The following is a 26,531-nucleotide window of genomic DNA, read 5'->3' as shown; positions in this document are numbered from 1 at the left end:
CAATCCACATGTGGCACAGGTCGCATGGACACAGACGATGCAGACGTCACCACTAAAGACAGTAAGAACAGTGGCAGTACGTGGATGCTTACCGTAGTCTCAGTTTTACAAAATTACCTTATTTAATGCTCACAGTTACCAGAAATATGTTAGTACCCCCGTTTCACAGATAAGAAAACCAAGGCCTAGAGAGGCCAACTGGGCTGTCCAAGGTCACACAGCAGCACGGCAGAGCTGCTCTGCACTGCAATGTACCACTTACTACAGCAAGGAAAATGAACCCAACACTCCCCAAAGCCCAGAGATGTCGGGGTAAGAGCGGAGAGGCCAGAGGCCCCTCCTGGCCAGTGCTATGCTCCCTCTGTGGCCCAAATTCTCCAGGCAGATCACCCGTCACCACGGCCTAGAGAACAGGGTGCTGAAACACGGTGACACTCAACTCTGCTGGGCAAATGCACCGTCTACGGCCAGAGCTTGCTGGAGTCAATCAGGAGAAGTGTTAAAGAGCTGGGGCCCTCTGTGTCTTCTCTGTCCCCACGCTGACTGCACCTGCTGCAGAGGACTCTCCCCAGAAGAGGGGCTGTCCGGACACAGAGTCACGGGGACAGACTTCATTCATGGGAAGGTCCAACTCACGGTTTCACAAGCATTTTGTTCACAAACACCCAGGAGGCTTGAGGAAGGACTGACTGTCAACATGTCAACAGATGACCAGGAGGGGCCGCCAGGCAGGCCAAGAGGGAGGACTCACTGGAGTGAAGGAGACTAAATGCTCCCGTCCCTTTCCGTTCTACTACATGGGTAATGTGCTACATGGGTTCAAAGCCCCAGCCAATGCACCTCTCTGGAGCTCAGTTTCCCCTTCTGTGAAATGGGCATTAAGATACTCCCAGACAGCAACTGGTGATTCCATGAGACCATATGCACGAAGCTCTTGGCACACAGCAGGTACTGAAATGGCCTCCAACAATGTCTGCAGATAATACATTAACGATAATGATGATGACTGACTGACTGAGCTACCTACAAAGATACAGGTCACTCTGTGTTATTACTGCATTGTTAATGGTCAATTTTTTTCTTTTTTGAGACAGGGCCTCACTATGCTGCCCAGCCTGGAGTGTACTGGCACCATCTCAGCTCACAGCAGCCTCAACCTTTCCAGGCTCAGTGATCCTTCCACATCAGCCTCCCAAGAAGCTGGGGCTACAGGCACACACCACAATGCCCAGCTAATATTTGTTTTTGTTTTGTTTTGTTTTCTAGAGACAGGGTTTCACCATACTGCCCAGGCTGGTCTCAAACTGCTCTTAAGCAAGCCACCTACCCACATCGGCCTCCCAGAGTGGTGGGACTACAGGCAAGAGCCACCGCACCTGACCAAGAAGTCATTTTTGCCTCTACATGTGGAGTGTCCTGCAGCTGGCGGGCTGGTCTGTTACCTCGGGGGCATTTCCTTTCGTTCAGAAAATCACCCACCCCACCCCAGGCCACTGAGCCCACCAGGCACAGGCTACATCTCGCAGGGCGTCTGCCAGGTGTCTCAGGCAACTGCACGTCCCTGGGAGCTGGGCAAACACTCAGTGGTGGCCAGAAAGCCATCTGAAGATCCAAGGGCCTCCGTGAATGTTCAATAGTAATATGACACTAATTCTAGACTGCTAGAATTAGTAATATGACACTAATAGTAATAATTACTAACAGTAATATGATACTTTTAGACTGCTAAAATTAGTAATATGATACTAATAGTAATAATTACTAACAGTAATATGATACTTTTAGACTGCTAAAATTAGTGATATGATTCTAATGGTAATAATTACTAACAGTAATATGATACTAATTCTAGACTGCTAAAATTAGTAATATGATACTAATAGTAATAATTACTAACAGTAATATGATACTAATTCTAGACTGCTAAAATTAGTAATATGATACTAATAGTAATAATTACTAACAGTAATATGATACTAATTCTAGACTGCTAAAATTAGTAATATGATTCTAATGGTAATAATTACTAACAATAATATGATACTAATTCTAGACTGCTAAAATTAGTAATATGATTCTAGTGGTAATAATTACTAACAGTAATATGATACTAATTCTAGACTGCTAAAATTAGTAATATGATTCTAATAGTAATAATTACTAACAGAAATATGATACTAATTCTAGACTGCTAAAATTAGTAATATGATTCTAATGGTAATAATTACTAACAGTAATATGATACTAATTCTAGACTGCTAAAATTAGTAATATGATTCTAATGGTAATAATTACTAACAATAATATGATACTAATTCTAGACTGCTAAAATTAGTAATATGATTCTAGTGGTAATAATTACTAACAATAATATGATGCTAATTCTAGACTGCTAAAATTAGTAATATGATTCTAATAGCAATAATTACTAACAGAAATATAATACTAATTCTAGACTGCTAAAATTAGTAATATGATTCTAATGGTAATAATTACTAACAGTAATATGATACTAATTCTAGACTGCTAAAATTAGTAATATGATTCTAATGGTAATAATTACTAACAATAATATGATACTAATTCTAGACTGCTAAAATTAGTAATATGATTCTAGTGGTAATAATTACTAACAGTAATATGATACTAATTCTAGACTGCTAAAATTAGTAATATGATTCTAATAGTAATAATTACTAACAGAAATATGATACTAATTCTAGACTGCTTCTGGTAAGAACCTCGTTCTTCTGGAGAATGAACTCCAGAAGCTATTTAACCAGGCTTGGTCTATGAAGAGCCTGCCACAGGGTAATGGGAGGCTTATCAGCACGGGGATTCTCTGATCCAGCATAAAACCTCCTGCAGGACCCAGACGCGGTGCATCTTCTCCCAAGTTCCATTGTTCTCCAAGAGGTTTGGACCTGGACTGTCCAGAGCCAGCAGTGCAGAACCCTGATTAATTCTCAGTGAGCTCTGCGGTCCTGCCCACACTCAGGTCTCTCTGAGTGACAAGCCGTGACAAGCTGTCCTAGCCCATCCTCTCTCCCTAGCCCCTCTCCTGTTCCTCCAACGAGAGTCTTGGCTGCTAACTCAAAGGAAGCATGTCAGCAGGAAGGCAACTCCGTCCGAGGGTGAGAAGGTGGCGGTGGAAGCAGGGCCACTGCAGGGCAGGGGGCCAAGCAAGAAGGGGCAGACCCCAGCCCCTGCAGAAGGAAGGTTACAAATCCATGCTGCCCCATAGCAATATAATTGGAGTCACAAATGTAATTTTAAATTTCCCAGGAGCCACGTCAAAAAAATAAAATGGGCTGGGCATGTTGGCTCATGCCCATAAACACCAATACTTTGGGAGGCTGAGGTGGGAGGATCGCTTGAGCTCAGGAGTTTGAGGCCAGCCTGGGCAACATAGGGAGCCCCTTCCAAAAAAAAAATAGCCAGGTGTGGTGCTGTGCACCTGTAGTCTGTGCGTCTGTGGTCCCAGCTCCTCGGGAGGCTGAGGTGAGAGGATTGCTTGAGCCAGGGAGATCCACTCAGAAAATGGAAAGCTGAGTGGTGGATGAACCGGAACTGGGAGAAGCTTTGTATGAATCAGAGAAAATGCAAGTTAAAAGGAGACACCATTTCCCACCCATTAGACTGGCAAATATCAGGTAACACCAAGTCTTGCTGAGGAGGAGGGGTCCAGGGAGTTCTCACACCATGTGGGTGGGATTGTAACTTGGTACAACCCCCGAGAGAGCAATTTGAGAACACTGGCAAAAGTTAGCTCTGTGCATGGTGAAAGCTCCGGGGTAGGCAACTTCTCGTCTAAGGAGGTATCCAGGGAAGCCCCGGCAGGCCCTGCGGAGAAGAATGTTTCCTGCAGCACGGTCTGAAAGAACAAGATCCTGAAAACAACCCAAATGTCAACAGGAAGAGAAAGAATAAAATGGGGTTAACCATTCCATAGAATGTATAAACCGAGCTACATGATCAACTCAGCGTGGATTTTTTAAAGTGGCTATTGAGAAAATTTCAAGGCAAAGCTTTCAGGGAGTGGGAAGTACCTGGACACCCCGCTTTTCCTGCCCCACACAGGCGACCCAAGGCCCCATGAGACAAACAAATACGTACCTTCGCCAGCAACTGCACATGAGATCGACAAATGACCCATTGCACAATCAGCCCACATTTAAGATCATGAGGCAACCGGAAAGCATCTAATCAGTTCATCAGCTACATTTTGCAGGAGACACTCTCTCCCCTGCTACTGTCTCTGGTCCCTGTCTTTCTTGGTCCTACCCTAGGCTAGGGTTGAACCCACAAAGATCAGACATCCCCAGTAGGTTCCCAGGGAGTAGGTTCCCAGGGAGCAGCACCTTGCCTCACTGGAAGACACCGGACATGGGAAAAAGTCTGTCCCACAATTTCTCCCACACTCAGGGTCACCCCTGCTTTCTCCTGAGACCCACAAAGAAAGGTGGGGCCTCCTTCTCTGAGACACCAGCCTGGGCTGGAGCGAGTGGGTAAAAGACCTCAGCTTTAGTATCTCAAGACCGGATGGGCCTGGGGCTGGACACTGCTTTAGAAGGTGTTTTCTGAAAGCAAGGACTCAAGATATTTCCATGCCCACGTTCGCAGTAGCATCATGCACAACAGTCAAAGGGTGACGCCACCCAGGTCCCCATGGATGGACGACTGTATAAACAAAATGTGGTCCATCCACACAACGGAATATTACTCAGCCACAAAAAGGAAGGAAATTCTGACACACGCTACAACATGGATGAGGCTTGAGAACATTATGCGGAGTGAATTAAGCCAGACTCAAAAAGATAAACACTGCATGATTCCACTTGGATGAGGTCCCTACAGAAGCCAAAGAGACAGGAAACAGACTGGTGGTCACTAGGGGCTGGGAGAAGGGGGATGGTTTGCTAGTGATTAGTGGGGAAGTAGTTTCAGTTTTGCAAGCTGAAGAGTTCTACAGATAGATGGTGACGATGGCGGCACAGCAAGGTGAGTGTCCTTAACGCCTCAGAACTACACACCTAAAAATGGTGAAAAGGGTACCCTTCTATGTTACAGGTATTTTTGCATGATTTATAAAATGTGCATTGGGAAAAAAAGTGCTCTCATATCAATTTCCACTGAACTCCTCCTCTATCACGCATCGCTTCCTTCACCTCCTTTAAGTGTTTGCTCAAGGACCACTTCCTCAGTGCGGCCCGCACCGACCGCCCTGCTAAAACAGCAGCCCCTTTGGCTCCCAGTCCCCACCAGCAAGCTCTCCTTTCCTCCCGCACGGCATCACTGCTTCTTTATGATCTCCCTTAATTATTGTTTGCTCCCCGGTGAGGGTGTCAACCCTACAGGGGCAGAAATATTTGTCTGGTTCACTGTTGTATCCCAGAGTCTAGAGCAGCCTAGCAGATATCTGCAGCACACGCCACAAAAGACGGCACAATACGCATTCTTCTCAAGGGCACATGGAACATTCTCCAGGAGAGGCCTCATGCCCGGCCATAAAACAGCCTCATTAAACATCAGCAAGACTGAAATTATACAAATAATGTTCTCCAACCACGATGGAATGAAATTTGAAATCCATTTTACAAATGCACAAATATGTGGAAATTAAACAACACACAAACAGCCAATGGGTCAAAGAATAAACGACAGGGAAACTGGAAAACACTTTGAAACGAGTGAAAAAGAAGACAAAACATATCAAAACTTATGGAATACAATTAAAGCAGTACTTAAAGGAAATTCAGATCTGTAAATGTCTCTATTAAAAAGAAGAAAAATCTCAAATCAGTAACCAAAACCTTCCACCTTGTGAAAGTCAGAAAAAGAATGGGAAACTGAAACTGAGCAAGCAGAAGGAAGGAAATAATAAAGGTTAGGGCTGAAGTTAATGAAATCTAGGCTAGAAAAACAATAAAGAAAATCAATAAAACTATAAGTTGGTTATTTGAAGAGATCAACAAAATTGACAAACCTTAGCTGGAATGATCAAGAAAAGAAGGGAAGACTCAAATCATCAAACTCAGAAATGAAAGAAGGGACATTATTACCAACTTACAGACTTAAAAGGAATCAGGCCGGGCTCAGTGGCTCATGCCTGTCATCCCAGCACTTTGGGAGGCCGAGGCAGGCGGATCACGAGGTCCGGAGATCAAGACCATCCTGGCTAACACAGTGAAACCCCGTCTCTACTAAAGATACAAAAAAATTAGCCAGGCCTGGTGGCAGATGCCTGTAGTCCCAGCTACTCAGGAGGCTGAGTCAGGAGAATGACGTAAGCCCAGGAGGTGGAGCTTGCAGTGAGCCAAGATCGCACCACTGCACTCCAGCCTGGGCAACAGAGCAAGACTCTATCTCAAAAATAATAATAATAATGAGATGGTGCTACAAACAGCTACACAGCAACCGAATCAGAGAAACTCACTTGAAGTGGACACATTTCTGATGGGACACAAACAAACTTGACTCAAGAAGAAACAGAAAATCTAAAAAGACCTATGACAAGTAGAGATCCAATTAATAATTTTAAAAGTTTTCACAAAGAAACGCCTATGCCCAGATGGCTTTATTGGTGAATTCTATCAAACATTTAAAGAAGAATGAAGGCCAATTTTGCATAAACTTTTCAGGAAAAAAATGGAAGACAATGCTTCCCAAGTCATCTTACAAGGCCAATATTACTCTGATACCAAAACTAGACTTCACAAGAAAACTACAGGCTTCCTCTGGCAGCCAAACACCTACAAAGTCCTCTCCGCTCTCCTGTCTACACTTGCAAGCCTGCCTCACTCTACGAATTGGCCAGGCTGCTCTCCCAGAGTCTCCTAAGTCACCTCAGGCTCTGCCAGCCTCCTTGACCCCACAGCCTGGAAGGTGCCCCTGCATGCTTCCAACATCCTAGACTCCACAATCAGAAGGCCTGCCCCTGGGGTGGGAACCACCTGGTGCTGTCTGAAGCCCCCAACTAAACTCCACAGAAATATCCTGAACGACAAGGGACATGTAACATTCAAAGCATCCCCTGGACCACATGGCAAAGCCAGCTTTCAAACCAGACTCGTGCACTGACAAGGTGGATCCCATGCACCTCCCAGAGGCTCTCAGCGTGCAGCCCCAGGAACCAGCCTATTCGAGAGATCTATGAAGTCAAACCATTCTCATCATAACACTGAGATGTGAGCTGCTTTTTCAAGCTCATCCTCTCCCAAGTGCACAACGGAAGCTACAGAACGTGTGATATTGCAACTAGCTGACTGCAGGAGCAGATACGGGAACCCAGCTGTCTTCCATTAAACCTGACAGCAAAAAGACTGCAAAAATGTTAAACAATGTCACTCTTCTCACCAAGTCTTTTTTGTTGTTGTAGAGATGGACTCTCACTCTGTTGCCCAGGCTAGAGTGCAGTGGTGCAATCTTGGCTCACTGCAACCTCTGCCTCCTGGGTTCAAGTGATTCTTGTGCCTCAGCCTCCTGAATAGCTGGGACTCCAAGTGTGCCCCACTGTGCCTGGCTAATTTTTGTATTTTTAGTGGAGATGGGGTTTCACCATTTTGGCTAGGCTGGTCTTGAACTCCTGACCTCAAGTGATCCACCCGCCTCAGCCTCCCAAAGTGCTGGGATTACAGGTGTGAGCCACTGCACTATTTTTTTTTCTCACTCTGTCACCCAGGCTAGAGTACAATGGCGTGATCACAGCTCACTGCAACATCAACCTCTCAGGCTCAGGTAATCCTCCCACCTCAGCCTCTTGAGTAGCTGGGACCACAGATGCGTGCCACTACACCTGGCTAATTTTTTTATTTTTTGTAGAGACAGGGTCTCATTATATTGCCTAGGCTGGTCTCAAATTGCTGGCCTTAAGCAATCCTCCTGCCTTGGCCTCCCAAAGTGCTGGGATTACAGGCCTGAGCCACCTCAACCAGCCTCACCAAATGTTTTTCTTGTTTTGAAAAGAGTTGTTTTTCATAAAAACACATTATTTATACCAACATGTAATGAGTTTATTACTATTTTTAAATGCATTAATAAATATTTTTAAATTCTAACAGCATAACAATAGATTAGTGCTCATACACAGCAAGCTTCTGGGTCCTTCAACATTCTAAGAGAGCAAAAAAGGTTCCTTAAGCTAAAAGTCTGACAACCACTGCGCACCTGAAAGCGAACAGAAAGATAAACTGGCGTGCCACCTAGGAGGCGACCTGGAGGCCGGAGAAGCGAGCGGTGCCTTCCTCTGCACAGTGCAGTGGGCAGCCACCTGGTGTGGATCCCAGCTGGGCCACAAGACCTTCGGCAAGTTCAGCCACTGGAGCTGAATGACCCTCGAGGGAGGGAAAGTCCAGAACCAGGATGAGGGGCCGTAGCAACGCCATCCGGTCAGTATCTTCCCCTGCCAACGTCCCCTGGTCCATGCTTGGTGCCACTGAAGGACCTTGAAATGCAGATAGGAGCAGGACGTGGTGCCTTTCCTGGGGTCCTGTCCATGTGGTGAGGAGGGGTCAGACAGGAGCCAGCTGGCCCAGGGGCAAACGCCTCTGGTTTGCAGGCCCCTGCACAGGAAGGGGGGAGCGGAGCAGATTCTTCAAATTCCAGGGACATTTGTGGGGGGCGGCAGGAAAAACATGGACAGGAACGGCTGAGCCCTATGCTCTCAGGGGTACAAATGAGGGCGTGGAAGCCTCCCCCTCCCCTCCCCAAGAAGCCTGCCTTCTCCCCAGGGAAGGAATCCAGGGCAGGATTTTCAGGAAAGACAGGCTCAGAGGCTCATTTCCCACTGCCCAGGAGCCGGGAAGTCTGTGTCAGCTCCAGGCCTGGAAACCCAGGATGCCCTGCACCCCATTCCCTGGCCCTAAGCCTCCCAGGACCCACCCCAGTGGACCAGGGACCAGGCTGCCAGCTGTCCAGACTCTCGGCCATTCCCCCTCCCACCTCGACTCTAGGTGCTGACTCTGGATTCTCCTCGAGAAGCGGAGGGGCCTGATGAGCCAGAGTGAGGAGGACGTGGGGCAGGACACCCCCAAGTCTGCAGGGAGGTAGCAAAGCCTGGCAGTATCCAGAGCACACTGCGGGCATCACCTGTCAGTGCCTTCATATTGGTATCATTACTCTCCCCAGGTAAGAATCACCTGCAGGACCCCGAGTGCAGGTGTAATCTTGTGAACCAAGATCTTTTCCCTTACAGAGGTCCCTTTCAAACTGAGGTGCAAGGACCCTTTCCAAGTGGACCCAGCTCAGTCTAAAGGGTAGCCAAGTCTTTCCTGAAATTGCTCAGTGGAGAGAGGCCTTGGGTCCCCCTGCCCACCTCCCCTCCCCAACACCCCAGGAGCTCTTTTACATAAGAAAGGCACTGCTATCCCCCAGAAGCTGGTGAGGTGGCGGTGCAGCCCCAGAAGAGCCCTCCTGATACTAAACAAAAGGGCTAATGCAACTAGGGCTTCAATTAAAACACCAAAAACACCCACTGCCTTCTCAGAGATGCAGCTCCAGTAACAGCTCCCCTTTTCCATTTCTAAAAATCTGTAATATATTTATAGTTTTTGACCAACTGTGCCCCAGCAATGACTGTACAGCTTTTTTCAATTCAGAAGTAATTTTTTTAAATACTTAGCAACTTCAGGTCACGGGAAATTTTATGAAAGTCAATTTATGTATATTTTTCATGCAGAGAAGTATGCTAAGTTGATTAATAAAAGACCCATGAGCATAAAAGTCTATTACATTAGGATAAAATTCTTTGGGGGAAGTGGCTGTATAAATTCAAGAAGAGAAAAGAACGATGAAAATGTCCTAAAGCTCACTTACGTATCTGTCAAGGAAAAGTGGATGTGAGTCACGATGGGTTTATATTACAGTGAGTAAAGAGTTAGGCAACAGTTCCTTTTAAAATATTGATATTTGCCCTCACAGAGGTACCGTAGCCTTTACAAATATTTAAACCTATGAAGAAAAATTTTAGATGTTGACTTTAAAATGTGTAAGAAGCCTGGTAAATGATGAATGGCATAATCTGAACGTTTGCTGGCAATTCTTTCAGCTTTGCTGGATATTTGAATTTTTCATAAGAAATTGTTGCAGAGAACAAGCAACAATTGAGAGAACAAGCTGTTTTTTTAAAACACTTTTAGGGAGGGACAAAAAAAAATGCAAGAAGCGGGCCCCAGCCCAGCAGGGCCAAGGCAGGGTTCATGACCTCAAATGCACACCTCCTTGGGGGGGGGGGGGTCTCTGGCGAGGCCTTTCTAAGTCCAGCAACTCAGGGCTGCTCCAGCTGATCTTCCTCTTCCTCTGGGGGGCTCCCGTGCTGCCTTTCTGCCGCATCAGAATTTCTAGGACGGGGAGCTAGGAGCCCTTCCACACGCCACCATTTCGAATCTGCAGCCTCAGATTGGGAGTTTGTGGCCTAATTCCATTCACACACCCCTCACTGAGCTAACCCCAGAGTAGCTACCACACCCAGCAAGGACAATTTTCAAACACCGTCCCCAGTCACGCTCTGGTGCAGTGCCGGGTTCAGCAATGACATCTGGCAGCCAATCGGGGAGCCCAGCATGTCCCTGCTGCTGCCCGCTAACTCCTGGCAGCCCCACAGGCTTTTAAGAGCTTAATCTCCCAGGGAGCGAGCTGCATTTCAACCAGTCCCTCCCTGAAGGTCCATCCCCAGGGTACGTGCATCTAGAGAGACCCAGTCTATGGTCCCTAAACCCAAGGCAGGCTCTGGGTACTGGGCATGGGCCCATCTTCCCATACCCTGCAAAGAACGGAAACCCTCGAATGCAGGAAAGGCTTGCAGCAGAAGCACCTGTACCCCGAAGCCCAGCGTCCGTACTGGAGCCACGGCCAATGAGACAGCCGTCCATCAGCAGCATCAAACCAGTCCTTGAATCTGCTTTCCACAGTGCAAAACGTGGAGCACATCAAGAAGTCTAATGAGAAACTGGTTTTCACCTGCTGACCGCAGCGCTATTTCACAGCACGGGAACGAGAAGACTAATTTTCTAACCGCTGCCTAGCAGCTTTCTCCAGCTGGGTAGTGTGCATTTAACCACGGGGCGGTGCGGGGTCAAGGGCTCCCCTACCCGCTAGCTGTGTGGGCTAAGGCAAGCGGCTTCACTCCTCTGAGCTTCAAGCTTCTGATCTGTGAAATGGGAATCGTAATGAATCGGAGCTGCCTCCTTGGACTTCTGTGAGATTTACTGAGGGAATAAATAGCAAGAGTATGGCACTAATGCCAACCAAAAGGAAAATGTTCGGTGAGAGTCTCACTATGCACACTGCAGCTGCTGACATTATTGTGACTAGCGTGTGGCTCTGTCCCCACCCCGGGAACAAGGACTGGATCGTTCTGCCAAGGGCCCATGTTCAGTCCCAGGAGGACACAAACAACCCGGGCCTCTTCCAAGGGTTTGTATAGCCCCACCCCACGCTGGGTTGGGGACCCCTTCTATGCCCTACAGCACTCAATGGTCAGCTCCATCACAAGCCCTGTCACAACACGGACTAACTGGACTGTCCAGTCACGCCTCTTCCTCCCCATTATCCTAGAAGCTCCCTGAGGCAGCCCTTGCGGCCAGTCCAGGCTTGGATGCGGCAGCAGGCCCTCAGATGATTATTCATGCGGAAACAAACAAATACACCCTATTTATCCTCTGACCATCAGAGAATGACAGGCCTCTCATTTTGGGTGGGAGGTTAGGTGCAGTGGCCAAGTCACAAAGGTCACTCAGCCCTGGGGGGCTGCAGGCTCCAGGCCCTGCACTAATATGCTCACGGCCTCTCAATAAGTGGTTCATTCTCCCGGTGCCCAGGCCAGTGGCGAGGGGTGGGGGACTCCAGAGATGGAGAAGACCCGCCTTCGTCTGGAGCTATCCTCCCTTCTCCTTCCCTTTCTTCCAGATTCCCCAGTCTATAGACACGGAGAGGGTCAAGAATTTTGCTGGAGGTCATGTGAAGGCAAGAAGATCTAAAGGGTCCCTCCCTGGGGCTCACAGTCCTAGTTACAGGACAACTAGAAGCTCCTGAAGAGGCTGTGCGAATCCATTTCCAGTTTTTCTCAGCCACACCCTCCCTGCTGCCCTAAGACTCCAGGTACAACAGCCCCAGGTGAAAGCTCCAGCTTGAGTTCACAAAGCAGGAGGCTGGAATTGCAGGCAGGTGAGACCTCAGGTGTCCAGGCCCAGAACTCCTTTAGAGTAGGAGGCACGACCTCAGGCCCCGCAGCAACTCCCAAGCTGAGCCCCACTTTAGAAAAGTCCTCATCCCTCATCAGGACTGACCCTCTCTCATCAGGACAGAACTCTCTCATCTGCAACTCTGTTACGTATTTGGAAATAAGGCAAGTATGCTAAAGCACTGCCTTCCCATAAAAAGCCATTTTTAGGAGTGTGTTCCTGTATACTGATCAACTTCCAGTCCGTTTTTCTCTCCCATCTTTTTCCTCTTCACTAATGATATACAAAATGCAATGCAGTCTCAGAATCCCTTTACCTTCCTCTGGGCAGCGCTCACATCTGATATCACCCGGTAGACCCTGGCCTAGACCAAGACCCCTAGAAGCCAGCATGGGCCCAGCATGGGCCCTAAGCACCCGAATGAAGAAATGAATGAATGAAAAATCTCCTTGAAACTCACCCAAATAGGAATAGGGCTTTCTATAGCAGACTGTACTTGGAGACAGTACGCAGAAAAGATCCCCTACACAGACCACAACCCTCCCGTGGGGTGGGGGGTAATCTAATTTGTTAAAAGCAGCCAAGTGCTGTCAACCGAGGCCTCTGGGATCATCTTTATGGGCGAAATCACCTACTCTTAAAGAGCTACCTTTGATACCTGAATTCCAACCTCCTTCCAAAGGCACCCAAAGAAGCACCAAGCTTTCCACCCAATTTTCCTTCCAGGAAAACCAGGAATTCCTGGGTGTGATAATGGAATCAGAGGCCTTAGACAGTGCTTCCCAGGAGCTGGATCATGTAGGCACTCACTGGGACACCCAGATTCCTATCAGGACAAGGGTCTTCCTCAAACCCCCTTAGAGGACAGCGATATCCGGCATAGAAACCCACAGCTCCCACCTACCAATCCCCCTCTTAGAGCGGCCACAACGGCTTTCCCCCAGAATTAACACTGAACCCAGACGGGGGCCAAGCTCACTCCACTCTCGCAGGCTCAACCCTGTTAGGACCCTCAACCTTGTTTCCAACCCACAAGTAGTTGGAAAACTCCAAAAGCAATCGGCCCAGAGGCTGTTCTGGACCTGCTGAAACCGCTGGGGCGCCGGGCTCGGTGCCTAGTGCGTAGTAGGGCGTCACTAATTATGGGATGCGGACCGCAGGGCACCCGGCTGAAGGCTGAATCTGTTAGGTCCTTTTCCAGGGGCGCAGAACTTCCCCGTAGCTGGGTCTGCAAAACCGAGGTTCACATCCCAGGTAGAGATCAAATCGCCCTCCCACACCGGGGGACTTCCGAAATTACCTCTCTGGATCTGGCAGCTTAATTAGCTGATTGGCCTCATTAACGTTCGAACTTGAGTTTCAAACGAAAAAAGAGGTCACGCAACTATCCAATTTACTACCCTGAATTTCCATCCGAAAACCACTTTATTTTCGGATGGCCTCTGAGGACGCCCAGGCCTTTGCCCGCGGCTGCCAGCCCCCGAGGGCCCTACGTACTTTAGCTTGACCCCCCCACACGCCCCCCACCTGGCTGGCCCGAGCGCCTTCTCAGTTCCAGGCGCCCCGAACCCCTTTAAAAGCTCAGTTGCGAAAACCCACGGTCACCCGCACCATCCTTCCTCCCTCTGGGTGCTCCAGCCCCACGGAAAGGCAAGCCTCGCCCACGCGCTCACCCACCTCGAGCAGGGTGTCCGCAAGCAGACCCGCCTGGCCGCGCTGCACCCCCACCCCAAGCCCCAGAACCCGGGCGGGGAGGCCCACCCCAGCCCCCGCACCCCCCCGAACCCGGGCGGCGAGGCCCGCTGCGGTGGTCGCACCTGCTGGCTCAGTCCGGCTGCCCCAGCCCAGGTGGCGAGTGCGCTGTCGGCGTCTCCGGGAGCGCTCCCCACGCCTGGCGCCCCGGGCCGGGGCCACCCGGTGCAGGCGCCTGGGCCGCGGGCTGCGCGGGCGGAGCTGCCCGGCCGCCGGGGAGGAGGGATGCCCGGGCGAAAGTTGCCAGGGAAACTTGATCAACTCGAGCGCGCCGGTGCCAGCTTCCTGCATAATTCACGGACGGTGGCGGCCGGGCTGCGCCCGCCGGGTCTCCCTATCCCACTTGGTGAGCACGGCGGGCCGGAGTCGGGCACCCGGCTGTGGCTCAGCGCGACCCCGGGACCTGGGCGCCCGACCCGCCACCCCCGGGCCCGCACCAGGCGCGCCGGCCCCGGCCTCTCCGCGACAGCTGCTGCTGCCGCCGCGCGCGCCTGAATGGGAGCTCTGAGTGCAGGGCCAGGGTGACCGCAGCGGGGTCTCGGGGGACCTGGCGGCCACGGTTCGGGTCTCCGCCCCCGCGCGCCACCTGGCGGCCCCGAGCCAGCTCCTCCGCTGGGCTCCCTGGCCCGGGTGCTAGGGCTGGCGGTCGGCGACCTGGGGCAAGGAGACCGCGGGAGCGCGGCGGAGGTCGCGCCACACACGCTGTTCCAGAGGAAGGGGCAGGACGCGCCAGAGACTACGGGGTCCGTGCACGCAGGGACAAAGCGGGGGCTCCTTCCTGCGCTCTGAGCCCACGCCGCTTCCAAAGCTTTCGACACCGGCCCCTGCCCGGGAAGAAAGGCACGCGGGGGGAGGAGCTCTCTACGGAAAATCGACCCCCACCTGGACACGCGGCTCCCTCCCCTCAGCGCCCACCTCTCCAGCCTCTCTGGGTCTAGGACTGCGCTTACCCGGTAGCGGGTGCTCCGGGAATCGAGACGCACCCAAAATGCCGTCAGTGAGCAAGGTGGGGTGCCCAAGGGCCACCTTCCGTCCTCCCCGGCCCGCGCCCTGCGTCCCTAGCCGCCGCCTCACCTGGCTCGGCGAGTCGGGGGCGGGTCCGAGCCCCCCGGGAGCGCCGGCGTCCGCGCACACCTGGCTCGGCCGCTGGAAGCCGAGCGGCGCCGCGCCCAGCCCCGCCGGAGCGCGGGAGCCGCCACCGCCGCTCAGGTGCAGGGGGTGGGGAAGGACCCGGCCCCGCCCGGCACGGGCGCTGGCTCCGGCGAGGGTGGGGGAGGGGCCCTCTCGCCGCCAAAAGGACGCGTACGGCCCAGGACCCGCGGGCCACCCGCCCTGGATCCCCGCCCCCGCCCCGGCCCCGCTCCTGCTCCCGCCCGCGGCTGCGGCTCGGGCGCGCGCGTGGGGTCTGTTGTGGCAACCCCGGGAGACCGCGGGGCGCCCTGGCCGCCTCCGCCCCGCCCCGGGCTGCATGGCTCACGCACCTCCCCCTCCCCAGCCAAAGCCGGCGGACGAGAAAGTCCCTGAATTTTGTAAAGTCCGGTTGGGTCTGCACGATTATCCCGAACGCAGCTGGCTCCCGCTACAGAGTATTTATAATAATAGGATTCGGAAATAGAGGCCGCCTGCACATCAAAACGTTTGCAGAGCAAATGAAAACTTTGTACCCAGGTAATAACGCCAGCGTCTGCTGCCCAGGCCACCAGGTCTGGGGCGCCTTCCGCCCAGGGGTGCACAACGGTGTCTCCGCCAGCTGCCCTCCAAGCCAAAAACAGCCAGGGGGTGGGGTGGGGAGAGCAAAAGCCAACGGCTCGGGTGAATCCCAGAGGCCAAAGGCACCCTCCGGAGACTCCCAGGAATCCTGTTATTATCCAGGACTCCGGATTGCTAGGTTTGCGGAAGCCCGAAGGGGCGGATCCTGAGCTTGGAGCTGTGGCCGATGTGTGAGCTAGATTTTCTCAAGGCCTTGATCATTCACTAGGAATCTCCCCCAGTACAAGCTGCGTGTTTCTGAGTAAGCTCTTGAGGTCTCTCTGTTCTGGGTTTTCCAGTATTCTGGAAGGGGTGGGTAGGGATCAGAGTCCAGGCTGTGAAGTAGAACAACTGTCTCCAGAACCCTGGAGCCTGGCATTATGCAAACCCAAAACTGTGCCCCCCACATAGAGAGAGAGAGAGAGAGAGTGTGTGTGTGTGTGTGTGTGTGTGTGTGTGTGTGTGTGTAAGTCAGTCTATCTTACAGGACATGCCTGAGAGGTTTGCATGGGCTGGTGACTTCAACATACCAAAGGCAAAGTTAAATATTTGCTCTAGATACTTTTTTTTTCCTGCTTGCATAATTGTCCCACATTTCAAAGAAATCTTTAAAAGCACTTAGGTTAAAAAAAAAAAAAAAAAAAGTTGTGTTTTGGGCCTGCCTGAATATTTCAGGACACACATGGAGTAAATATTGTAATTCCTTGAGGGCAGCTGCCTTATGCAAACGTCTTTCTCGTGGCTGCTTCCTTAAGCATACACTTGATAAAATATTTGTCGAATGAATAAAGGAGGCAATCAAATAATAATAATCCCCAAAACAGGAAGAAGGACATCCTCACAGGATCCTGCAGGCATCCTTTCTTTGGCATGGAAGCTGGGGCGCCCGGGAGGGGTGTCAGCAGGGCAATCGGATGTTCTTTGGGTTGGCCAGTGGCAGATGTAAGACCTGGGTTGCAGGGAGTAGGGGTGGGGGCTCTACCTTTCCGTAACAGTCCGTCAGTACCCTCCCCACCAAAGAAGGCAAGTCATCTGAATAAAGTGTATTTACCCTTCAAACCCAGCTCAAAGACCTATCCTCAAGATATTTCCCTCCTCTCACCAGATCCCCACCCCCGGAATGCCCCTTCCTAGGTTTCTAGAACCACCACTGCAGATAGCAAAGGAGGCAGCTGGTCACAGTTCAATCGTGAACACTTTCCTGCTATCTCCATGCAAGGTTTAAGGCCAGTGCCATTCTGCTATCTCCAAGAAATACTCCCCTAGGGACGCAGGCCTCTGCCAGCCTCACCTAAGTGGACACCCCTTGGGCCATCCCCCTCCAGTCCTTCTGATCTGTTAGCCAACAAGAGCGCTGTGTGAGAGCCCCGGCATTCGGCATTTTAAGGACAGCATCCTGCTTACGCCCCAGTTTCTTTGTGTCTGTTTAGAGATATCCAGTTCAGCCTTGTACTCTGATGAAGCAACATCCTTCAAGTCTGTAAAAATCTCTTATGATCCCAAAACAAAGAAAATCAAGGTTGCAGGTGATGGATATACTCATTTCCCTGATTTGATCATTACACATTGTATACGTGTATCAACATCTCACACTGGACCCCATACATACATACAGTTATGTGTCAACTAAAAGTATTGACAGCCAAAAAAAAAAAAAAAAGCCTCTTAGGAAAAGGTTCAGGGTCAGATAACACTGCCACAGTGCCTTTATTCACACCTTAACGCCCTGGGCAGGCATCTCAGGTTGAGAGGAACACCTACCCCCCACTGCTCATTTGACGTAGGACCTCTTTTGGCATTCTAATTTCTGGTGGGCCCATAGCCACACACACCACCAAATGCCTTGTTTTAGGTTCAGTTTAGGAAAAGGAGACATGACCCTCCGGTTTTGTTTCTGGAAGCTGCTTTCCAGGATTCACCAGGTTTTGCAGAAAGGGGTAAGGTTTTCCATCTAATCATCTTCTCTTTTTTCTTGTCCGACCTGAACCATGAAACCGTCAGCCACCTCTGTGGAGTGCACGCTGTGTGGTCCTGAGCACGCCAGAACTTTCTGGGAAGAGTAACTGTTTTATAGAGAACTAGAAACTGGGACACCGTACCATCAGGGATGTGAGATACAGCCACCTTTTCGGTCCTGGGGAAAACATTATAAATATTTTGTGGCTTAGATTAACCCAGATGCTCACCGCCTTCAGCAGCAGTCCCTCCCTTCCCCCCCAGAGAAGCTCCTGGGTTTGAGGCTTATGTATTAAGAGTTGGAGGCCTGCACATCTTCAGAGAACGGTTCCTAGACAGCCCGAGTGGCAGTGGCCTAACCCAAGGCAACCCTGTTGTTTAACAGGCAGGAAGCTGAGGTGCATGGAGGGGAGGAGACTCACTCAAGGGCACGAGGTCAGGGCCACACAGGCAGGTGTGCACAGGTGAACCCATGAAGCCAGATAAAGGCAAGCACACACAGGTGAAGTCAAGTAAAGGCAGGTGTGCCCAAGTAAAGGTAGGTGCTCTGGCCAGCAAGTCTGCTGCATCCCCTTGTCCCTGCCAGATTCTCCCATGCTTTTGCAATTTTTTTTTCCTGCTTGTTTTCTAATACAGCAAGAGGTCCACTTCCCTCCTGTTCCCTCCCATGTCAAGTACTGGAAAATTCACTCGTTTCTCCATAATTTCATGACAACTTCTAATTCAATCACATAAACCTGATGCTGTAAGGATTCCCAGGTTTTACAAGCCCTCTCACTCCTGTGCAGAAGTGCCTCTCACGTCTCACCTCTGTAGCTTACTGTGGACTTTTATTCCTCTCCATTAATTTTCCATGAGCTTACGTGGATGGATTTGCGGAGAAAAGCCTCCTGGGACTTTGAATGTAAGCGTCTTGGCTGCTACCTGGGAGATTGGAGGGAGAGTTTCTGTCTCCTGGAATCTGAGCTGATGAGAGGGAATGATCTGAAGCTTTTCCTGCTGCACTGGAGCGGGAGGATGTGGGAAGCAGCAGGCAGGAGGGAAAGCTGCAGGACAGGGTCTGCCGGGCTTCCCAGCCAGGCCATGGTCTCTTCCCTTGAGGCCCACGTCCAGAACAAGGGTATCGTCCACCTTCTCCCAGGTCTCCCGTGGGGGTGCAGGGCATCCTGTAGAATGGAGGAGTTAATTCCCTGAGGGGCCACTTCTAGTCCTTGTGGAAGCAGAGCTGGGAGACTGGGAGAGGGAGCTGCTCTCCACCCCGCAGGTGAACTGTCCTGCTGGGGCACATTGTCTGGCTTCTAGGAAGGGCCTTTGTAGCCTCCGTTGTTTACAGCAGGGGCCAGGACAAAACACCTTTATTTGGAGATGGCCTCCTTCTGCATCTCCCTTCCGCTGCTCCCTGGAGTCAGCTCTCAAATAGAGGAGCCTGCATCCAAGTCCTTGTTTCAGGGAAAGCATTGAGGGGAAACCCAAAATAATACAGTGTCCCCTAACCCTCTATTACAGGGGATACTTCCAAGACCCCCAGTGGATGCTCAAAACTGCAGGTAGTACTGACCCGGTATATACTATTTTTCTATCTCTTGATCCGGACGGGCGGGTAGTGTATGCTGCATGGAGACACTGGACAAAGGGATGGTTCACATCCAGGGAGGGATGGGGCTGGATGCCCTGAGGTTTCATCACACTGCTCAGAATAGCACACAGTTTAAAACTTACTGTTTATTGATGGGATTTTTCATTTAATATTTCCATACCTTCGTTGACCTGGGGTAACTGAGGCCACAGAGAGTAAAACTGTGGATAGGGGGCACTATTATATTAAAAACTGTCTTGTGAGGCCAGGCACGGTGGCTCATGCCTGTAATCCCAGCACTTTGGGAGGCTGAGGCGGGCAGATCACCTGTGGTCAGGAGTTTGAGACCAGCCTGGCCAACATGGCGAAACCCCGTCTCTACTAAAAATACAAAAAATTAGCCAGGCATGGTGGCGGGCGCCTGTAATCCCAGCTACTCCGGAGGCTGAGGCACGAGAATCACTTGAACTGGGGTGGAATGGAGGTTGCAATGAGCCGAGATCACACCACTGCACTCCAGCCTGGGCGACACAGCAAGACTCTGTCTCAAAACAGATAAAACAAAAAAACCTGTCTTGTGTCATGGGTCAGATCCGCCTGAAGTCACCAGCAGGCCATGTGAGTTGAGGCTTGCGTGAAGGAACCTTAAGGAGGGAGCGGGTTCAGCTGATCCAAATCACTATCAGCAACTTGATGCTATTATTGGGAAATGAAACATATTGGCCGGGCGCGGTGGCTCATGCCTATAATCCCAGCACTTTGGGAGGCCAAGGCGGGTGGATCACTTGAGGTCAGGAGTTCTAAACCAGCCTGGCCAACACAGCGAAATGCTGTCTGTATTAAAAATACAAAAATTACCCGGGCATGGTGGTGCATGCCTGTAATCCCAGCTACTCGGGAGGCTAAAGCATGAGAATCAATTGAACCTGGGGAGGTGGAGGTTGCAGTGAGCCGAGATCATGCCACTGCACTCTAGCCCAGAGGGGAAACTGTGAAAGAAAGAAAGAGAGAGAGAAAGAGAGAAAGAAAGAGAAAGGAAGGAAGGAGAGAAGAAGAGAAGGAAAGAAATAGGGAAAGGGAAAGGAAGGGAGGAAGAAAGGAAGGAAGGAAGGAATCAGAGGATCCCATTACAACCAACTCACAACCCTTGGGGTTTTTTGGCCAAGCAAGGAAAGAAGCAAAACTTTTAAAATGATCAACAGACAGAATACATCAAGGCTTTACAAAAACAGCACACCGTGACTAAGCAAGGTTTAGCCAAGTAATGCTGGAATATTTCAGTATTAGTAAACCTATTAGGAAATATGTTTGATCAATAACATTTCTTGGTTAAAAAAAGAAATCGTGTGAGAATATTTTAGTATTATTCAATTTTGTATATCAAACCGGCACTATGTCCAATATGAAATGCTGAATTGCCCTCATTCAATTCAGGAACCAGAACTGTGATGCTGCTAATATTACCAGAACTTAACATTTCTCTAAAATGATAGCCAATGCAATTGAATAAGAAAATTAAACAAGAGACATTACTAGCACTTAGCATATCTCTAAATGCTCCCAATGCAATCGAATAAGAAGAATAAGCATGGGAACAGAGGAGGCAAATTTACCATTTGGGGAGGTGCTATGATTTTCTTGATTAAAAATCTAAGCAAATACACTGAAACTGAAAGTTCATGGAGGAGTTTAGTAAGCAGACTATTCAAAAGCACTAGCTTTTCTTCATAGGAACAACACGTCAGAAATACAAAAAAATAAAAATAAAACCATAACTCCTGGTATCAACAAGACAAAAAGAAAAATATGCCAAGACAAATATAATGAGAATATTTCTAGGCCTATAAGAAAAAACAAACTAAAAACCTTCTAGAGGAAAAGAAAAAAAAAAAGTAGAATGAGCAAAAAACAAGCATAAGATTGTGGTTAAGAAGCGGGAGTGTTAAGCCAAACTGCCTGATTTCAAATCCCAGCTCTACCACCCATGAATTTGTTGGATGTAGGCAAGTTCCCTATCCTCTCTTTTTCTCCATTTTCTTTTTCTTTTTTTCTTTTTTTTTAAGACAGAGTCTCACTCTGTCACCCAGGTTGGAGTGCAGTGGCACGATCTTGGCTCACTGCAAACTCTGCCTCCCAGGTTCAAGCAATTCTTCTGCCTCAGCCTCCCAAGTAGCTGGGATTACAGGCGTGTGCCACCACACCCAGCTAATTTTGTATTTTTAGTAGAGACAGGGTTTCTCCATGTTGGCCAGGCTGGTCTCGAACTCCTGACCTCATGATCTGCCCACCTTGGCTTCCTAAAGTGCTGGGATTACAGGCGTGAGCCACCATGCCTGGCCTTTTTCTCCATTTTCATACCTAAAATGAAAGTTGAAGCAGCACCGTTTTGCTGAGAAAGTTAAATGGACAAACCTATATAATCTACTCAGAACCACACCTTGCAAGAAGTACTTTTTTTTTTTTTTTTTTTTTTGAGACAGTCTAGCTGTATCACCCTAGATACAGCACTAGAACACTGCACCCTAGGCTAGAGTGCAGTGGCGTAATCTCGGCTCACTGCAGCCTCCGCCTCCCAGGTTCAAGTGATTCTCCTGCCTCAGCCTGCCAAGTAGCTGGAATTATGGGCACCCACCACCACATCCAGCTAATTTTTGTGTTTTTGGGAGAGACAGAGTTTCACCATGCTGGCCAGGCTGGCCTCCAACTCCTGACCTCAAGTGATCCGCCCACCTCAGCCTCCCAAAGTGCTGGGATTACAGGCATGAGCCACCACTGGCCAAGAAGTAATTCTTACTAATGTAAGTGCTGCTGACCTGGCTGTTCTTGAAGAGGGAGACACTACTGCAAGGCTGCAACTCTTCCTCAACAGATCATAAAATCCAACATAATCCTAAACACAATCATGGCAGGATTTTTTTTTAACTTGACATGCAGTTTATCTGGTAAAATATTTATGTCTAGAATATATAAAAGAATATATTAGCAAGATAAAAACAAGTCCATATATAAAGTGGGTGAAAGATTTGAACAAGGACCTCAAAAAAGAGGCTATCAAGATGGCTTGTGAGGGTATGAAAAGGTCCCCAGTTTTATTTGTCATCAGAGAAACATGCAAAATAAACTGACAGCGAAACACCTCTGTCACCTGATTGGCTAAAATGACAATGAGAGACTATGCCATGGGGCCATGGACACGTGTGTGTACTGCGGTTGGGAGTGTGAATTGGCACAGCTGCCTGAAAACGCTTTGGCACTGTCTACTATGACCCAGCAGGTCTGCTCAGAGGGAGACACTCCAGAGGAATGAGTGTATATGTGCATCAAAAGATGCATAGCAGGCCAGGCACAGTGGCTCACGCCTGTAATCCCAGCAGTTTGGGAGGCTGGGGCACGCGGATCACCTGAGGTTGGGAGTTTGAGACCAGCTTGACCAACATGGAGAAACCCTGTCTCTACTAAAAATACAAAATTAGCCAGGCATGTTGACGCATGCCTGTAATCCCAGCTACTTAGGAGGATGAAGCAGGAGAATCACTTGAACCCGGGAGGCAGAGGTTGTGGTGAGCCGAGATTGCGCCACTGCACTCCAGCCTAGGCAATAAGAGCGAAACTCCATCTCAAAAAAAAGAAGAAAAAAAAGGATGCATAGCAGCCAGGCATGGTGGTCACGCCTGTAATCCCAGCACTTTTCGAGACTAAGATGGGAGGGTCATTTGAGGTCAGGAATTTGAGACCAGCCTGGGCAACATAGCAAAACCCCGCCTCTTAAAAATATACAAAAATTAGCCAGGTATGGTGGCATGTGCTTGTAGTCCCTGCTACTCAGAGGGGCCTGAGACAGGAGGATCACTTCAACCTGGGTGGTTAGAGACTGCGGTGAACCACAATCGTGCCACTGCACTCCAGCCTGGGACACAGCAAAACCCTGTCTCAAAAAAAAAAAAAAAGATAAAGAGGCAAAGCATTCATTATGTGGCAAAAACAGAAACCATCTGTTAGGGACTGATTATTGGTGTCTCCCCAAAATTTGTATGTTGAAATCCTACCCCCTAATTTGGTGGCATTAGGAGGTGGGGTCTTTGTTAGGTTATTAGGATTCATTGAGGTCTTAAGAGTGGAGCCCCCGAGAATGGGATTCCTGCCCTTATAAGAGTCATGAGAGAGCTTCACTTCTGCTCTCTGCCATGTGTAGGGGACACAGAGAGAAGACGACGTCTGTGAAACAGGAAGTGGGCCCTCACCAGACACAGAATCCGCCAGCACCTTGAGCTTGGACTTCTCAGCCTCTAGAACTATAAAAAGAAAACTTCTGTTGTTAAAGCCACCCAGTCTATGGTATTTAGTCCATCATATCCTGGATGGACTAAAACATCACCCAAAGCTCCATCAGCAGTGAAATGAAATGATACATGAATGAAATACTGATCAGCAATAAAGATGAAGGAACTGTTGCTACATGCAAAAGCGGGAATTAATCTCACTGCTACCATTTTAAGTGGAAGAAGCTTTACATGTTGTACAGGAAGGTCCTGTAAAATCACATTTATAGAAGATTGAGTCATAGGCAAGCGTAATCTATAATGTCGGCAGCTGGGACTTGGGGAGAACATGAGGAAAAGCTCTCAGTGCTGAGTGCTCTGTTTCCTAATTGGTCTGCTCATATGGGTGTGCTCACTTTGTGAAAATCCATCAAGTCATGCACTTATGATTTATGCATTTTTTATAGATATGCTAGACTTCGATAAAAGTTGACTTTAGAATAGCAAGGAAAACCTTCAAAGAGACCAGCAAAGGAGACCTGCCCTACTCAAGCTTACATATACCAAGAAGCTATGATAATGACCAAGTGTGTAACAGGCACAGAAATAGAGTGATAGAGCAACCGACCCATCAGAAATAAAACCAGGTTACTCACTACCTGCATTCTGTGCTCCAACCACAATGATCTCCTTTCAAGTTTTCATGACGCCAGGCTCTCTCTTTCCTCTGTTTTCCCATTCCCACCATACCTCCTTGACTGTCTATCCATCACTCAACTTTTACAGCAAAGCTGAAATACTGTGTGCCAGGGCCATGTGCTTCAGAGCATCTTGTCAACCGGTACATCTTAACTCTCTCAGGCCAGGTGTGGTGGCTCACACCTGTAATCCCAGCACTTTGGGAGGCAAAGGCTGGAGGATTGCTCCAGCCTAGAAAGCTGGGCAACATGGAGAGACCCCCTCTCTACAAATGATAATAGTAATAATAATAATAAAAATAATAATACAACCACAATTAGCCAGACATGGTGGCACACACCTGTAGACCCAGCTACTGGGAGGCTGAGATGACAGAATCACCTGAGCCCAGAAGTAGAGGTTGCAGTGAGTCATGGTTGTGCCACTGAAGTCCAGCTTGGGCAACGGGAGTGAGACCCTGTCTCAAAACAATGACAACAGCAAAACCCATTAACTCGCTCCTGCTGACCTGGATTTGCAGCACTTATATGGAACCTGGCTCTTGGTACGTGCTCAGTATGCTTTTAGCAAAGGAAGGCAGGGTGGGAAGGAGGGAGGGAACCTGGGAGGAAATTTAGCGATCATAAATATGCTTTTAAAAACATATAGAAAAAAAGACTATTCAATATATGGTGTTGAAGTATAAGCCTAGCAATTTTTGAAAAACACAGTTAAATCTCTAGCCAACTTCTCATAGCAAAGTAAATTTCAGATGAATTGAAGATTTAGCCAGCCAGATATGGTGGCTTCTTCCTGTAGTCTCAGCTAATTGGGAGGCTGAGACCGGAGGACGGCTTGAGACCAGAAATTTGAGACCAGTCTGGTCAACATAGTAAGACCCCGTCTCTAAAACACAAAATTAAAAACAAAATTAGCCAGGCACGGTGGCACGTGCCTGTGAGTCCCAGCTACTCAGCAGGTCGAGGCGGGAGGATCACTTGAGCCCAGGAGTTCGAGGCTGCAGTGAGCTGTGATGGTGACACTGCACTCCAGCCTGGGCCACAGAGTGAGACTTTATTTCTGGTGGGGGGGAAAAAAGGTTTGACAGTTCCTTAGAAAATTAAGCATATCCTTAATATATTCAACCTAGATATTTACCCAAAAGAAATGAAAAGCCTATGTCCACACTCAAACTTGTCTGAATGTTTATAGCAGATTTATTCGTAATTGCTAAAATGTAGAAGTAACCCAAATGAATGTCCTTCAGTGAACACTGCTCAGCAATAAAAAGGATCATCTCCGGACACATGCGATGAGTGGCTGAATTTCAAATACTTCGTGCTATGAGAAAGAAGGCAGCATCAGGAAGAAGATTACTTACTGAGTGATCTCACTTAAACATTCTGGAAAACGCGAAGCCCTCGGCACGGAGAAGGGATCCGTGGTTGCGAGAGTTTGGGTTGGAGAGAAGCTGCAGAGAAGCAGCAGGAGGGAATTTTGGGGGCAATGGAACTGCTTTTTATCTGGATAGTGTGGTGATGACTGTGCATCTATCAAAACTTGTGAAATGAAAAAGAAGGACTCTCACTCCATGTAAGTTGGAAAACAAATTATGAAAATGAAACTTATTCAACTATTAAAATATCAATGAATCTATTCTAAACAATCAAGACAATTGACATATATCTCAAAAATATCTTTATTCATTGATAATTCAAGATGATGAAATAAAATCAAAACTACTTACTTCCTTTTCTGCAAACAGAGGATCAAAGACAGATGCACCCCAGTGTCTTCCAGGACGTGAGAATAGGGGAGCCCACAGGACTGGGTGATGGTGTAAGAAGTTGCAAGTAGCCAGGTGCAGTGGCTCATGCTTGTAATCCCAGCACTTTGGGAGGCTGAGGCAAGCAGATCCCTTGAAGCCAGGAGTTTGAGAATAGCTTGACCAACATGGTGAAACCCCATCTCTACTAAAAATACAGAAATTACCTGGGCGTGGTGGCAGGTGCCTGTAATCCCAGCAACTTGGGAGGCGGAGTCAGGAGAATAGTTTGAACCTGGGAGGTGGAGGTTGCAGTGAGCTGAGATCGCGCCATTGCACTCCAGCCTGGGCGATGAGTGAAACTCCATCTCACATTCACACACACACACACAAAAGTTGCAAGCAAGGTGACTGCAGCATGGCCACCCATGTCAAAGGGAAAAGTGTAGGAATCCAGGAAACCAAATTCTAGGTTATTCTAAAGACACAATCACATTATCGCCAAGGGATTTATGCCTGAAGGAGATCACCTGTACGTAGGTTGATAAGCTCCCCAGTCTGGAAAGTGTTAATAGCTGTGATGGTTGATTTTGGCTGTCCACTTGACTGGGTGAAGG

At 49.0% G+C, this 26,531-nt stretch overlaps 1 protein-coding gene and 1 long non-coding RNA gene across 7 annotated transcripts in view; one reads left to right on the top strand and one right to left on the bottom strand.

Moving 5' to 3' along the window:
- Nucleotides 1-15,158, bottom strand: part of LOC105469739 (SH3 and multiple ankyrin repeat domains 2) — a 666,868-nt gene extending 651,710 nt beyond the window's left edge. For 3 of the 6 annotated variants that reach the window (XM_071074114.1, XM_011721226.2, XM_071074115.1), the window contains exon 1: nt 15,006-15,125. The gene's annotated coding sequence lies outside the window, so the exon portion shown is untranslated. Of the gene's footprint in view, nt 1-13,996; nt 14,013-14,881; nt 14,954-15,005 lie in introns of those variants that run through there. The other 3 variants (XM_011721220.2, XM_071074112.1, XM_071074113.1) reach the window with 3 other exon arrangements.
- Nucleotides 15,159-15,424: 266 nt separating this feature from the next.
- LOC139357406 (uncharacterized) overlaps nt 15,425-26,531 on the top strand; it is a 53,222-nt gene continuing 42,115 nt past the window's right edge. The window contains exon 1 of the long non-coding RNA XR_011610430.1: nt 15,425-15,599. This is a non-coding gene — a long non-coding RNA (uncharacterized lncRNA). The remainder of the gene's footprint in view (nt 15,600-26,531) is intronic.

Source organism: Macaca nemestrina, chromosome 12 (assembly GCF_043159975.1).
Source record: "Macaca nemestrina isolate mMacNem1 chromosome 12, mMacNem.hap1, whole genome shotgun sequence".
Taxonomy (NCBI): Eukaryota; Metazoa; Chordata; class Mammalia; order Primates; family Cercopithecidae; genus Macaca; species Macaca nemestrina.
This window is presented reverse-complemented; position numbering and strand designations above follow the sequence as displayed.